The sequence below is a fragment of the Pelophylax lessonae genome (assembly GCF_965119305.1).
Source record: "Pelophylax lessonae genome assembly, chromosome: 11".
NCBI lineage: Eukaryota > Metazoa > Chordata > Amphibia > Anura > Ranidae > Pelophylax > Pelophylax lessonae.
In genome coordinates this window covers 58,344,639-58,358,915 of record NC_138778.1, presented here as the reverse complement: position 1 = coordinate 58,358,915, position 14,277 = coordinate 58,344,639, and the positions used below count along the sequence as shown (strand labels likewise).

General features: G+C 43.5%; 1 protein-coding gene across 1 annotated transcript in view; it reads left to right on the top strand.

Annotated features, from left to right (window-relative positions):
* The window catches only part of ZNF335 (zinc finger protein 335), a 149,954-nt gene that overhangs the window by 30,211 nt on the left and 105,466 nt on the right, over positions 1-14,277 (top strand). The gene's annotated exons all lie outside the window — the stretch shown is intronic.

Genomic DNA, 14,277 nt, shown 5'->3' with positions numbered 1-14,277 from the left:
GGCGCGATCTGCGCATGCGCGAGCCTCTTTAAAAGGCCGGGGAGCATCGGGTCCTCTCACTCTCACACAGCCAGAGAGGAGAGAGGTACCTTACAGAGCCGCTGCAGACCCGCACACCGGAGAGGCATCCCCGCTATTTCAAATGTGAGTCACTGGCCTGAACAGGCCAGCATTCCAAACCACTCAACACCATTAAAGGAGCTACAATTTTTTACACTGGTTTCTCTACCCCCACTGTGATGTTTACCTTGCCTTTTGGTTCTGCAACATGTACATCTGATAGCCACCAACACATATATTCCCGAGTATATGACGGCACCTTACCTCAAATATAATTGGTTTCAAATGAAGCAAACTCTCATACAACCCTGTTGACCTCTTACCAGGAATTGTAGTATATTCAGCGACTTACAGTCGCTTGGATTGAGGGATGCATCACCTGAAGGACGCACGGGTATATGCACAATATATACTAATTCAAGAAGTGGCGAATACATAGCCAGAGTTTAGGGCCCATACAGGGCCAAACACATATATATTATCCTAAAACACAACAGTGCAAAAGCACAAGTGGATATACGGCTTTACCGTCCAATTATATTATATACTATACAACCTCCATATATATACAATACATTATACCCATGCATTTCTACTACCATATACAGATCGGAGCACATCACCCAACAGGCTCCAACAGGCATTCAATCAGATGCTCGACCTCAACGCAAGAAAGGAACCCACAAGGTACCAGCCTTTGAAGGGTCATACATGCCGGTTGTACTCCATTCAAAATTTCCACACACTTAACCTAACTACTTAAATCATTTTAATTCATACAGAGATCCTCTCTGACTGGATATATTACTCCAATCTGGAGCATAACCCAGCAAGTCACTCAAGCATCACCCGAATGGGACCTTCCTGTATGTTCCATTTGGCAATCCAGGGGCCTTAAAGACCTACTACACAGCCAGTAAGTTATACACCCCAAACAACACTCAGTACCTTTGAGATAAATACGATTCTCCTAAACCCACTTAATACCTTGCAGGCTCACAAGGCTCACGCTCTCGCTGTTTCTGGAGGGAACATCATCTCCACTTGCGGCAAAACAAATGTATGTACCAATATATTGTTTGGAGATACCACTGTTTGATATACCAATCAATAGGTATCACCAATATGTAACTTAGATTATCTATATGATCATTTCAGGAATATAATGTGACTTACACCCTTGAAAAAGGCTCCAGGATCGAGCCGAAACGCGTTGGAACGCAAAAAGAGGAAAACTCTCTTAAACGAAATAGAGAAGCTTCCTATTTTACCAAGTCACTATTTACACACTGTCGCCATTTCATTATCTTTCTCACCCTTCTCACTCAGGGGCCTACAACCCCTCACCATTACCATTGTACACTGTATATATAAGGTTTTCCATACAGTAAACAAAACTTATTTTACTACTATTGTATTCATCGTCACTATTTATACCTTGCCCATAAAGTCCCACCAATCCTTAGGCCGGAGGTACCTAACCCCAAAAACATTGTGTTACCAATGTTTTGTTTGGTGACTGGTCCCAACTGCCTTGAGATCATTCACAAGCTCCTCTTGTGTAGTTCTGGACTGATTCCTCAATTTTCTCATGATCATCCTTACCCTATGAGGCAAAATCTTGCATGGAGCCCCAGACCAAGGGCGAATAATGGTTATTTTGTATTTCTTCCATTTGCAAATTGCTTCAACAGTTGTCTTCTTCTCACCAAGCTTCTTGCTGATGGACTTGTAGCCCATTCCAGCTTAGTACAGGTCTACAATATTGTCTCTGATGTCCTTTGACAGCTCTTTTGGTTTTTCCCATGATAGTGAGGTGAGAGAGATTGTGTGGACAGGTATCTTTTATACACATAACGAGTCGTTAGGAGCACCTTTTTAAATTGACAGGACTAATCTGTGTACCACATGAGCACATACTGTAGTCTGTCTGTGTGAGCCAGAATTATTGTTGGCTGGTAGGGGACCAAATACTTATTTTACTCACTGAACTGCAACTCAATATATAACATTTGTATCATGTGTTTTTTCTGGATTTTTGGTTGATATTCTTTTTCTATTTAAAATACACTTATGATAAGAATTATAGACCCTAATGGCACTTTTCCACTGCAAGTACCGGCTCGGCTCTACTCGGCCCTGCTTGGCCCTGTTTGCTTTTCCACTGCTGGTACCGCATGGTACGGTGTTGGAACGGTTCGGTACGGTACGGTATGGTTTGCTTTTCCACTAAAGTAGTACTAAAGTTAAGTGGGTGGGATAAAAACGGGGTGGGTGGGATTCTCTGACCAATCAGTGGCTAGTAGTGACTGCATGCAAAGGATTGTGGGATATGGTACCAGGTATGGTACCTGTTGGAACCACAATCGAGTAGGTACTGTTTTTGAGAGCCATACCGTTGGGTTCCATGCAGTGGAAAAGCGCCACCATACCGTACCGAACCGTTCCTACACCATACCATGTGGTACCAACAGTGGAAAAGCACAAAAGCGAGCCGAACCGTTCGGTTCCATGCAGTGGAAAAGCGCCACCATACCGTACCGAACCGTTCCTACACTATACCATGCGGTACCAAAAGTGGAGAAGCACAAAAGCGAGCCGAACCGTTCGGTTCCATGCAGTGGAAAAGCGCCATTAATTTCTTTGCAAGTGGTCAAACTTACAAAATCTGCAGGGGGTCAAATGATTATTTCCCCACTGTATAAAAAGGGATGATAGCGTGGTGGTACTACATGCAGTGGCATGCTGTCCTAGGATGGTTCAGGCGTACTGACAAATCTTTCTATGCCAAAACTTTCCAGCTTTCCAGGCATTAGGTAAACCCTGGGATAAGTGTATAAATGTAGCCCGGAGAGTATGTTGAAAAATAAATGCAATTTCCACTCTATGAAATTTTGTCCTTTTTATATATATATTCAAAAGTCCCGGTTTGACTTGAAGGCCCCTCGTATATTGTTATAGTTTTATATTAACAGTGTGACTTGGTGGGACTGACTGATGTGTACAGCAATCTTTAGGTTTGTAGTAGGGATTCTATGCATTTGTAGTACATTGAATTGACCTTTAATGTCTACAAGTCATTTCATTTTTTTTCTTTTTTTTTTTTTATAGCAGTAGTTTGTAACACTGTGGTTTGCCTCAAAAACCCTGTGCTATGTGCAGATAATATAATTACTGTTATGTGTGATATTCCAGGTACACGGGAACACCAAAACCTTAGTCAATAAATCATTTGGTCAGTGAAACAGATGGTGGTAGTTTTAATAGCAAGGACTTGTATTAACATTGTTTTAACTCTGCAAAAATATCGTTTTTCAAATGCTCCTATTTGGATACAGTAGAGCTATTCTCGTTTACAATTGTCTTAGCTATGCAAGTGAGGGAGACGCTTAACCTTTTCTGCCCTGTAAAGTTTACCCTCCTTCATGACCAGGCCATTTTTTGCAATATGGCACTGCGTTACATTAACTGACAATTGCGCAGTCATGCAACGCTTTACCCCCCCAAAAAAAAGAGGTCCTTTTTTCTCTCTGGTTTATTGATGGACACAGGTCCTGATTCTTCTTAACCATTGGGTTATACTGGCCCCTACAGGAGTAGGACACTAGGCAGGAAAAAGCTTGACTATGCATATGGGCAGTCCCAGGGGTTATACACCCACTCTCAGCTATAGGCACTTTTTTTTCTGCCTAGTCAGGAGTAAGGACCTAGTTCCTTGCTGGGATCTCTGGTCCTGGCGATTGTTTTATTTTTTTTTCTATTTAAATAAAACATTTTCCGTCATCAAGCGTCAGTGACGCAAGTTTGCAAGGCGGCTATCTGGTCATCGGTGCATACTTTTACACCATTCTTATAAAGTGGATGTTTTGGCATCTGCAGATGCTTCTTTTGGCCGCAAGGTTTTGCAGGCTGCTGTTTAGAGGACCTGGTCCTCTTTGAGGGTGTATTGTTTTTTTCAGGTGAGCTCCAACTGTTTGAGTGAGCTCCATATTACCTGTTTGGCTATGGTAAGCCTTGGGAATTTTTTTCTGCTTTTTTTCCCCACCCCTCATGTTTCATACTGTTTTGGGACGTCCCAATGGTTAAGAAGAATCAGAAGCTGTGTTCGCCAATGAACGAATGGATAAAATGGGATTTTTGACTTACCGCAAAATCCATTTCTCTGATGTTCATTAACAGACACAGCACCCACCCCTCAGTGGAGTTCGCTTTCTTCTGACACCGCTTGTAACAAAACGGAGTCCCTGTTGCTGAGTGTGGGAGTGTACCCCCTGGGACTGCCCATAGGCGTAGTCAAGATTTTTCCTGCCTAGTGTCCTACTTCTATAGGGGGCAGTATAACCCAATGGTTAAGAAGAATCCGTCCATCAATGAACATCAGAGAAATGGATTTTACGGGATGTCAAAAACCGAATTTTTCCAACAAATGTGGTTTTAATTTTTTGCGTTAGAAACAAAAAAAAGACTGACAATTAAAAAATAAATATATATATATATATTTTATGCTATAAAACATACCCAATAAAAAATGTAAAAAATAAAATATCTTCATCAATTCAGGCCAATGTGTATTCTGCTACATGTTTTTGGTAAAAAAAAAAAAAAAAAAATCCCAATAAGCGTATATTGTTTGGTTTGTGCAAAAGTTCCAGCATCTACAAACTATGGAATATATTTTCGGAATTTTTTTTTCTTATTATTTTAACTAGTAATGGAGGCAATCAGCTATTTGTAGCAGGACTGTAACATTGCAGCGGACAAGTCTGATACTACTGTCACTGTACTAATGACACTGGCAGGGAAGGGGTTAACATCAGGGGTGATCAAAGGGTTAAATACAGTGGCGTTGCTTTGCGGCAAAAAACGTGGCAAAAAATTGCATGACTTTGAGGTCACAAAAGTGTGAAAGGGGCCTTCAGTAATCAAAGTATAGTGTGACCACAGCGTGCCCCCTTCAATGCAGAGTGACCACAGTGTGCCCCCCTTCAATGCAGAGTGACCACAGCGTGCCCCCCTTCAATGCAGAGTGACCACAGCGTGCCCCCCTTCAATGCAGAGTGACCACAGCGTGCCCCCCTTCAATGCACAGTGACCACAGCGTGCCCCCCTTCAATGCACAGTGACCACAGCGTGCCCCCCTTCAATGCACAGTGACCACAGCGTGCCCCCTTCAATGCACAGTGACCACAGCGTGCCCCCTTCAATGCACAGTGACCATAGCGTGCCCCCTTCATTGCAGAGTGACCAGCGTGCAGAGAGACCAGTGCACTTACCTGGTGCATCGGCGGCTTCTCCTCAGTCCTCCCCATCTCCCGAGTCGTTGTCCTCCTTCTTGCCCAATGGCAAAGGTTTGCCTTTCAGACAATCAGGAAACGGGTCTCGGACCCGCTTCCTGATTGGCCAGGAGGGGAGAAGGATCTGTGTGACAATAGAGAATAAACTGCTCTGCGCCCTGGGCCCACCCTTTTCTGAAGCCTATTAGAGCCTCTGGCTCTAATCACGTGCTTCAGAAGAAAAAAAAAACCCCGATTAAGGGGCCTGACGCATGAATACGCCCCCAACGCACTGGCCGCCACTGGTTAAATGTGCTCCTAGGGAGTGCTTTGACTGGGGGAAGACAGAGATCCGTGTTCTTGCTTAGCAGAAACACAAGATCTCCATCTTCCCTTCTCACAGAACGGCGGTCTGCCTTCCTTTAACTTCCCTGACTGAGCCAAATTCTTCTTCATTTGTATCTCACACCTTCCCCCTTCCAGACACTGCAGCTCACAGTGGGAGGGTTTCAATAACAAGGGCAGTACTGCAAATCTAGAAAACAGTGGGCAGGAGTAGTTGTTGTGGTCCAGTGCTGATTGACCGTCTACGGCTCCAGTGCTCAACCTGCAGCCCTTCAGTATATGATGTGCGGACCTTGGACCTCCACAGTCTGTAGTGGGAACATTGATCAGGGTTATAGCCTTGATCTCTACTACGGTGTCTTGAAAAAGTATTCATACTCCTTGAAATTCTCCACATTTTTTTCACCTTTACAACCAAGGCTTTTTGGGTATGTCTCTACAAGCTTTGCACATCTAGTTAGTGAAATTGTTGCCCATTCTTCTTTTCAAAGTAGCTCAAGCTCTGTCAGATTGGAACAGTAATTTTCAATCCACGGATTCTCAACTGGATTTAGGTCTGGACTTTGACTGGGCCATTCTAACAGATGAATATGCTTTGATCAAAGCCATTCCATTGTAGCTATGGCTGTATGTCTAGGGTCGTTGTCCTGCTGGAAGGGGAACCTCCACCCCAGTCTCAAGTCTTTTGCAGACTCTACTGGTTTTCTTTAAAGATTATCTTGTATTTGGCTCCATCCATCTTCCCATGAACTCTGACCAGCTTCCCTGTTCCTGCTGAAGAAAGCATTCCCACAACACGATGCTGCAACCAGAATGTTTCACGGTGGGGATGTTGTGTTTAGAGTGATGTGCAGTGTTAGTATTCAGCCACACATAGCATTTTGCTTTTAGGCCAAAAAGTTCAATTTTGGTCTCATTTGCCCGAGCACCTTCTTCCACATGTTTACTGTGTCCCCCACATGGCTTCTCACAAACTGCAAACGGGACTTCTTATGGATTTCTTCAACAATGGCTTTCTTCTTGCCACTCTTCTATAAAGGCCAGATTTGTGGAGTACACAACTAATAGTTGTCCTGTGGACAGATTCTCCCACCTGAGCTGTGTATCTCTGCAGCTCCTCCAGAGTTACCATGGTCCTCTTGGCTGCTTCTCTGATTAATGCTCTCCTTGCCCGGCCTGTCGATTTAGGTGGACAGCCATATCTAGGTAGGGTTGCAGTTGTGCCATACTCTTTCTATGTGAGATATTCAAAGCTTGGGATAATTTTTTTTATAACCGAAGCCTGCTTTAGGCTGGGTTCACACTTAGTCGGACGCGGCCCACAGCGGGGGGTCCAGTGCGTTCCCTGTTATCCATTTCAGAGACCAATCAGGCCCATATTTTTTGCCTGAAATTGGACCTGAAACCAAGCCTAGGACGCACAGAACCCCTGTGCAATCTGCTCCACAGCAGTCACAGAGATGAGCGAAGCAGCTCTATTGTAATCCAGGCACACTCTCTTGTCATGCAAATTGGATGCAGGGAAACCTACATCCAATTTGCACTAGTGTGAACCAACTGTTAACTTTATCCCTGACCTGTCCAGTATGTTCCTTGGCCTTCATGATGCTGTTTGTTCACTAAAATTCTCTAACAAACCTCTGAGGGCTTCACAGAACAGCTGTATTTATACTGAGATTAAATTACATACAGGTGGATTCTATTTACTAACTAGGTGACTTCTGAAGGCAATGATTGCACTAGATTTTAATTAGAGGTTAGAGTTAGAGAGTTAGAGGTATCCGAGTAAAGGGGGACTGAATACAAATGCACGCCACACTTTTCAGATATTTATTTGTAAAAAAATTTGAAAACCATTTATCATTTTCCTTCCACTTCACAATTATGTGCCACTTTGTGTGGGTCCATCACAAAAATCCCAATAAAATACATTTACGTTTTTGGTTGTAACATGACAAAATGTGGAAAATTTCAAGGGGAATGAATACATTTTCACGGCACTGTACCATATTCCCAGTTTCGTATTCTCTTCTACAGCATATCCCCAGCCACAAATGTAGCCTGTCCATACTCTCTAACCCTCATTTTCTGTATTAGGTCTGCAGTTTTTGACAGTCCTCTCAAGCATGACATATATTGAACGCTATGTGGTAATGCCAGGGGCCACATTTGAGGCCCCTTTAGCTCATATATTGACAACCACTGGTCTGCAGGCTTGTGAATCAGCAGTGACAATGCCAATAGCTACTCCCCCTACAATATCTCATCTCACTGTAGTGCAATAATGAGAGTGGTAGCTCTCAAGTTCAGGAGCAGTGAAGTATTGTTGCCACTGGCAGGATCAAAAAGTATTTGTGGGCCTTTAAAGGAACATCTGTTAGTTCAGATGCTTTTGTATTTGGTGCCACAGGGCATATATATATTTTTAATGGGAGGCCATAATCTGATTTTATTGTAAACAGCCTGATCTGAGAGTGTTAATATTCAAAGGGGATTAAAGCGGAGTTCCAGCCTAACACACTCACCTGTCCAACGGTCTAGCGATGCGGCCGCCCGAAGCCTCGCTCTTCTCCCTCTCTGCTCTCCGGCATCACTGGTGTGGGCACCCGGCTGTGACAGTTTGCGGCTCCACAGCCGGGTACGCACTGTGCATGCGCGAGTTGCGCTATGCGTCGTTATTGGCCGGCAATCTTCTGGGACCTCTGACATGTCCCAGAAGATTGCAGGGAGGGAGGGGGAGAGGAGAACTTCCGCTCAGGGCGCCGCGGCGCTCCGAGCGTAAGTGGGAGCGGGTACCTGTCAAAACTAGGTACCCGCCCCCCCCCCCCCCCCAAAAAAATGACATGCCAAATGTGGATTGTCAGGGGGTTAGCACTACCTAAAGCGGAAGTTCCACTTTTGGGTGGAACTCCGCTTTAATTTAGAGCCCTTTACCCAGGCAATCTGATCAAATCCGCATGTCAGTTTTTCAGCTGGACCTGATTGGATGGACCATGCATTCCTGTAGACTAGTAGGTGTAAACAGACTTGTGTCTGTTTATTCCTGTCCACCTCTGGGTCCGATCAGGCCCAGTAAAAAAAATGGAGGAGGACTGCATCCTGCTCGGTTTAGGTGGACCACATCGGAGGCAGCTGGGTGTAAACAGACCGTGGAGTCCATGTAATCTTTGATGCTCATAGAGAAGAGCGGGGTCTGTCCATGTCTGCTCTGCAGAAACTATATAGAGGGACTACCCCACTCGGCTCCGATCAGCAAGGGGTCTGTGAGAGCCCATTCACACAGGGGCGACACAACTTGCCGGGGCGACCTGTGAAGTCGCGGTGCACAGCGTGCAACGCGACCTCGGCGCGACATGCACGGACTTTATATCATTGAAGTCAATGCAAGTTGCCTCCAGGTCGCCCCAAAGTAGTACAGGACACTTTTTCTAAGTCGGAGCGACTTGTGTCGCTCCTATTAGAACGGGTCCTGTGCTAATCAATGGCAGGCGACCACCGCGACTTGTCAGGCGACCAAGTCGCCTGACAAGTCGCGCTAATGTGAATGGGGACTGAGCGGATCCCCTGCTGATTGCAATGCAAACCACTTATGTAAAAGGAACCTTAATGTAAACAGACTTATCAGTGTGTAATAATATGTTTTTCTATGTATAACTTTTTAGCATATCTGTATAGATTGTAATTATCTATGTACACAGGGGCAGCCTTGTTGAGCCTCTTACTCACTGCTGATTGGAAACCATAAAATCAGTGCGCTATTGATTGGTAGCCAGGTAACATGTCATCTAGGCTGAGAAAACTGTTTTTTTTTTTTCTCTCTATTCATTTGAAGAAAGATTTTTCTTTTTTTGCAAAAAACAAGATTTGATTACACTGATCTATGTGCTTGCTTGTGTGTGTTGTATGCATTTTAATGATAAGCCCATTTTCTGAAGATCACTTTTAAGAAACAAAAGTAAATGAAATGCTACGTCTACCCACCACTACTAATTTTAGGTTGCATGTTCAATGTCATACCGGCTTTTCAGAAAACCCAGAAACTGACAGTGATTTATGTAGCTCAACTTCGAAAGTAACAATGGAGAAAATTGCTCTGACTGGGTAAAGCTACGCCTTGGCAAGCATGCATTTTTATGGCAGGAGGGGGAACATGCCCAAGATCCTTTGATGCCAGATTAGCTTAATGAGGACAAAGGACAATAGGTAATGGCCAATTTAACCAACATGGCTGATCACTTGGTTGGGGAAGTTTGGGGTGAGTATATTGACCTAATCAACACATAATAATTTCATATCTTTGGTCACCTTTATGCTTTTAAGGCTACGTTTACATGTGGGCGCAGCGAATCACGGCGATCCGGAAATCATTGCAAATCGCGGGACGCCTGTGCAATGCCTGTGATTTGCAATGGCACCCCAAACGCTGTGCGATGTTGCCGCGATTTCCGCCTGCCGAATCGCTGTAACTTCGCGCAAACAGAATCGCGGGACGCATGACGCCCAAAAAAGGTACAAGAGCTTCTTTTGTGCGTCATGCGTCCCGCGATTCTGTTTGCGCGAAGTTACTGCGATTCGGCAGGCGGAAATCGCGGCAACATCACACAGCGTTTGGGGTGCCATTGCAAATCACAGGCATCGCACAGGCGTCCCGCAATTTGCAATGATTTCGGGATCCCGGGCAGAATTGCAGTGATTCTGCCCGTGATCCGCTGCGCCAACATGTGAACATAGCCTAAATTAAAAATATAGGGAATTTTGTCAGTTTTAATTGTTTTCAGTTTATTGAAACCATGTTTCATTTAAAGTAGAACTATAGACAAAATTATTTTTTTCATTATGGATAGAGCAAGGTAAGGTTATAACGCCTGTCAGATTGATTTACGCCATCTGTGTGCCATTTCTGAGATTTCCATTCACTTCCTGCACCATAGCTAAACAGGAAGTGAGAATGCATCCCAACAAGTTAAGGGAATTCCTTGGGGACCCCCAGCTCACCAGAACCAGTGTCCCATATTGAAAAATTTCTCCTCTTTTACTTTTCTGGGGACAACCCAAATTTAGGGATTTCCTTACTCTCAATGATAATGGCAAACAGGACAAATAGAGAGAGTGAATCTCCTTAACGGGGCACAGATAACAATAAAAACTGACAGGGGTTCTAATCCCTCTCCACTCTGTCCAAAACTAAATAAAAAAAAATGTTGCTTTTTAGTTATACTTTACCCGCTTAAGGACTGCCCCACGTAATATACTGCGGCAGGGCGGCCCTTAACGCAAAATCACGCACCTGTACGTGATTTTTTTTTCTTCCGGGTCTGGGGCGCACCCCCTTCAGCTGTGACTATACACAGCGGGAGCCAATCAGCGGGACTGGCAGACCCCATGTCCACCGGGACCCACCGATCATTCCCGAGGCAGCCAGAACAGCAGTCTGCTATGTAAACAAGACAGATCGCTCTTCTGTGACAGGAGAAGGCAGATATCTTGTGTTTGTGCTAAGCAGGAACACGGATCTCTGCCTTCCTACAGTACAAGCACCCCCACACAGCCTCCCTTAGGGACACATTTAACCCTTAGATTGCCCCCTGATGTTAACTCCTTCCCTGCAAGTTTCATTAGTACAATGACAGTGCATATTTTTAGCACTGATCACTGTATTAGTGTCACTGGTCCCCCAAAAAAAAGTGTCACTTAGTGTGCGATGTGTCCGCCACAATGCCGCAGTCCCACTATAAGTCACTGATCGCCGGCATTACTAATTAAAAAAAATAAAAATCCCATCATTTGTGGAGACGCTGTAACTTTTGTGCAAACCAATCAATATACCCTTATTAGGATTGTTTTTAACAAAAATATGTAGCAGAATACATATTGGCCTAAACTGATGAAGAAATTTTATTTTTTACATTGGATATGTTTTATAGCAGAAAGTAAAAAAAAAAAAAAAAAAAAAATATATATATATATATATATATATATATATATATATATATATATATATATATGTGTATATATATATATATATATATATGTGTATATATATATATATATATATATATATGTGTATGTGTGTGTATGTTTGTGCTTGGTTTTTAGGTCAATTAGCAGTACAGTTGTAAAAAAGATCCTTCAAGGGTAGTATAGAGTTTTTTTTTTTTTACCTAATAAAAAAAGGGAGAAAATTTTTACTAAGTGGAAACAAATAATAAACACATGTAAAAAAAATAAATAATAATATTTATTTGAAGCTGAACCCCAACCTTACCTAAAAACCTTGCACAGGATCACAACATTACTGTCTAGCCCTTACCTCCAGGGCTGGACAGTTCCAGGCCCTCCCATTTCATTCACTGTCTTTTAGTCATGGAGGCTCAGCATCACATGTGAGCATTACCTAAGGACATTTTGCATGCAAATGTAGCCTGCCTAGGGATGTTCACTCCTCCAGACTGACATCCAGTTATCAAAGCATATGGATATTTGCATAACTCCTCCCAAAAGCCAGCCCACTGCTTACATCAGAACAAAGGCAGGGAACTCGGCTCAGGTGCCCCCATAGCAAGCGGCTTGCTGTGGGGGCACTCAATAGGAGGGAGGGGCCAGGAGCAGGAATGGGGGACCCGAGAAGAGGAGGATCCCGGCTGCTCTGTGCAAAACCAACTGCAGGTAAGTATAACATATCTGTTTTTTTTTTTTTAAACTAGACTTTACAATCACCTTAAAGTGGTTGTAAATCATCACCTTGTTAAACAGCCCATTCCGTGTGAAATGAAAATGTAAGGCAAAACATTTGTGTTTAGATTAAAAAAACATTATAAATACCATTTTTTAAGTGATCTCATTCCCCTTTTCGCAGGTGCATAAAAGCTGGGGAAAGTAGAAGCAGAAGCACACTGATCTTCCCAGTTAATTGGTGCGTGGGTGGGGGGCGTGGCAGGGCAAGTCTGATTATTGGAGGAGAGCAGGCTGAGTTCCCAGAATAGCTAGATAACTGACTATGGTGTGCTCTCCTGCTATATGAATGTCAGACCATCCTGAAGTTTTTCTACAAAATTATTTCCACCCTTACAAATGTAGCATTTCAGATTTATCTGAATGAACTTTATTTGTGTTGTAGAAAAGCAAAAGAAACATACTATAAAATTTCGGCTGAAAGATTCCTTTTGTTCTTTTGCTCCAGAATTGTTCTAGATTTGCCTTATTGTCATGTTTTCTAAAAATAAAGATGATGAAGATGGTTTTGAAAGCATTATCTTTCATTTTTTATTTTATTTTATAGGATGCAGTTTCTGCAAATTGTATCCGTTATTAGACTGTTAATTTGCATCATTTGCCGTAGTTTACATATAATGGGAGAGATTTGTCAACTTTGCCGCACAGCGAGGCACTGAGTACTGCAGCACTGGTACATTTTATGAGACAGATTTGTTATAGGATCACAGCTTGATTAATAAATTCTTCCATCTGGTGCTCAAAAGTACCGCTGCACCAATATAGAACATGACCCTGACCACGTATTAGCAATGGGTGTGTGTTTTAAAGGATAAGTGCACTTATAATGCACTTTTGGGTGCATAATAAAATGAATTTGCTGTCAAAGTGAGAACATATTAAAATACTTCTCACACCATAAAATGGATTGGCTTTTATTTCCCTGCTACAGCTCTCTTCTCTTAATTCATGCCTTCCCATAACATTGAGTTGGAATATGGGGGAGATGGAGTTGGGATATAGGGAGAAGTCTCATGATGCCAAATGATGTGTCTGACACAGAGCCTACCTCCCAAGTACATGGTAGGTGTGGAAGAGAATTGAAGCCATATCATAGACTCCAAAATCCAGTGGTTCTACATACCGTATATACTCGAGTATAAGCCAACCTGAATATAAGCCGAGGCACCTAATTTTACCACAAAAAAACGGAGAAAACTTATTGACTCAAGTAAAAGCCTAGGGTGGGAAATTCACTAGCTACTTGACCCAACTGGACCACCACGAGCCCCAAAACAGGGGCTGCGGGCATGGTACAGGAGATGCACGGCTGTGGGCATGGTACAGGAGATGGTATAGGCATGGTACAGTAGATGGTATAGGCATGGCACAGGAGATGGTTCAAGCATGGCACAGGAGATGGTTCAGGCATGGCACAGGAGATGGTTCAGGCATGGTATAGGAGATGGTTCAGGCATGGTACAGGAGATGGTTCAGGCATGGTACAGGAGATGGTTCAGGCATGGTACAGGAGATGGTACAGGCATGGTACAGGAGATGGTACAGGCATGGCACACATATGGTACAGGTGATGCAGTGCTGCGGGAATGGTATAGGAGTCTCACTTACCTTTACCTGCAGTGCTGCGGAGGAGTCTCACTTACCTTTCCGCCTTACATTTAAAAATGGCGCCAACGCATCACTGCGCCCGGGAATAGCTGAACATGTACGGCTTTCTCGAGTGGCGGCGGCGCATGCGCACTGACAGGGAAAAGGTAAGTGAGACCGTGACTCGAGTATATGCCGAGGGGGGCTTTTTCAGCATGAAAAAACATGCTGACAAAATCAGCTTATACTCGAGTATATACGGTATTATTTTTCAGGAGCT